The sequence below is a fragment of the Belonocnema kinseyi genome, chromosome 10 (genome assembly GCF_010883055.1).
Source record: "Belonocnema kinseyi isolate 2016_QV_RU_SX_M_011 chromosome 10, B_treatae_v1, whole genome shotgun sequence".
Taxonomy (NCBI): Eukaryota; Metazoa; Arthropoda; class Insecta; order Hymenoptera; family Cynipidae; genus Belonocnema; species Belonocnema kinseyi.
Window position 1 is genome coordinate 66,842,428 of NC_046666.1, and position 2,248 is coordinate 66,844,675.

Here is a 2,248-nt window from a genome sequence, read left to right on the forward strand (position 1 = left end):
AAATGGAAGAAACCCTCTTCTTAAAATGGTCAGGAATCACGAAGAAGTGGGCAAAGGAGCGTTTCTGTAAAAAGCCGCGGAGGAGGCTGCTGAAGCACTCGGACTTGACTTCAGTATTAGGGTTGAATAAAATGCATCAAATCTTATCTATCTCGAGTACTCACTCCTGAAAACCCGGATTAAGAAAGAACAAGAGAAAAATTTTCGTGAACAGCTCCTCGATAAGAGGATGCAAGGTATCTTCCACAGAAATGTGAAAGATCAGTCAATGTCTTGTGAGCTAACGTTTGCTTTCCTTAAATCGCCCGGATTGAAGTCTGGTACGGATGGTTTCATTTTTGCATGCCAAGACGGTGTCATTTCCACCTTAACATATCGTCGCCACATTTTGAGTCAAAACATTCCCGATGATAGCTGCAAGGCGTGTCATGCACACCCCGAGCATTTAGCTCACATACTATCTAGTTGTCCAACTCACGCGGGAACGACCTACATTCAAAGGCATAATGCGGCACTAAGAGTGCTTTATTACCATCTCTGTCACTCCTACGGCATTCACCTTAATATCGCTCCTCTAAATGCTCCTAGGGAAATTAAGTCAATTGTCGAGAATGGGAAGTGCCACATATACTGGAACTTTATATTCTCGACAGTTGTTTCTGTTGCTCACTCGAAGCCTGACATGGTTCTTCTTGACTTCGAGAATCGAACCATGTTCGTTATCGAATTTTCGGCACCAGCTGATAAAAACATCATAGCCAAGGAGAATGAAAAGAAAGAGAGGTCAAGACCTTATAAGGGAGTTGCAACGATTGTACCAGGAATATTCTGTTAAACTGATCGTCCTTATCATCGGCGCTCTTGGAGGTGCCAAGCTTTCACTTGCTAATGGCCTAAAAAGCGTCCCTGCGTGTCAACAATATGCTAGAACACTTGCGGGAAAAATGCAGAAGGCGGTTGTCCTTGGGTCACTCCGTGTTCTTAGGGTGCACGAGGCTTTTGCAGGATCGTCGTATTGATTCCTTTACAGACTGTAACCACCTATCTCACGGTTGTGAGACGTGGTTGTGGCTGAAATTTTACCGTGATTTCGCTGGAAGCGGGTGCAATTTTTCAGATTAGCACCCGCTCCCGGCGAAATCCTGCGGTTGTCCTTATGAAAAATTTTTAATTATACACACACACATATATATATAGAGTCAGTTCGAATCGGAATACAAATAGAGAAATTGGGAGCTTCGAAAGTCGATTCGAGAGAGTTTCGAATTGCCGAATTCGAATCGGTTTTCTTCCATTCGGACTGAGTTCGTCGAATGTCGATTCGAGAGACTTATGAATCGTTTTTCTTACGATTCGAACTGAACGCGTCGAACTTTGGTTCGAAAGACTTTCGAACTGCCCACTTCGAATCTTTTTTCTTACGATTCGAACTGAACGCGTCGAATGTCGATTCGAAAGAATTTCGAACTGCCTACTTCAAATCGGTTTTCCTTCGATTCAAACTGAGCGCGTCGAAATTGTATTCGGAAGACTTATGAACTGCCCAGTTCGAAGTTTTTTTTCTCGATTCGAACTGGCCTGTTCGAATTTCTTTCGAATCAACTGTCGAAGCGCCTTAAATTTTGCACCAGTTCGGTTCGAAGCACTTTGCACAGTCCTGATTAGAACTTTAATTGAACGATAAATTAATCCATTTGATGAGGCAAATATTTAAAATTATTGTTACTTTTGTCACTATGATGTCTCAGATATGGGTCTGTCACGATATATCGTAATGATCATATTTGACGAGAAGTTGGAAATGGGTAGTGATTTGACCAATATTATTCTTTTAACTAGTCATAGGGGTGCCTTTCCACCGCCACGAAACGTTGGAAAAGGGTACAGTTTTGAAAAAATTGTTTTTGTGTCATGTCAAAGGGGTGTTTGTGGCCGTTTGGATGCTTAAAAACACCTAAACGGTGAGTTAAATGGGATAATTCCGATATCGTGACATAACCATATTTAAGATATCGTAGTAACAAAAGTAACAATAATTTTAAACTTCTGTCTAGTCAAATCGCTTCATTTATCGTTCAATTAAAGATTCTAATAGTTGGTTGTAGAAAAATACTGTTTTCCAGCCAAAAAAACGGATGACGCCCCTACTCTGCAATTGTGGGTCCGGATGCAATAAGGGCACATAAAATTTTTTCGTGCGAAAACGAAGTCCCCTGGAGGCTTTAGAAAAAATTTTCGAATTTTAATT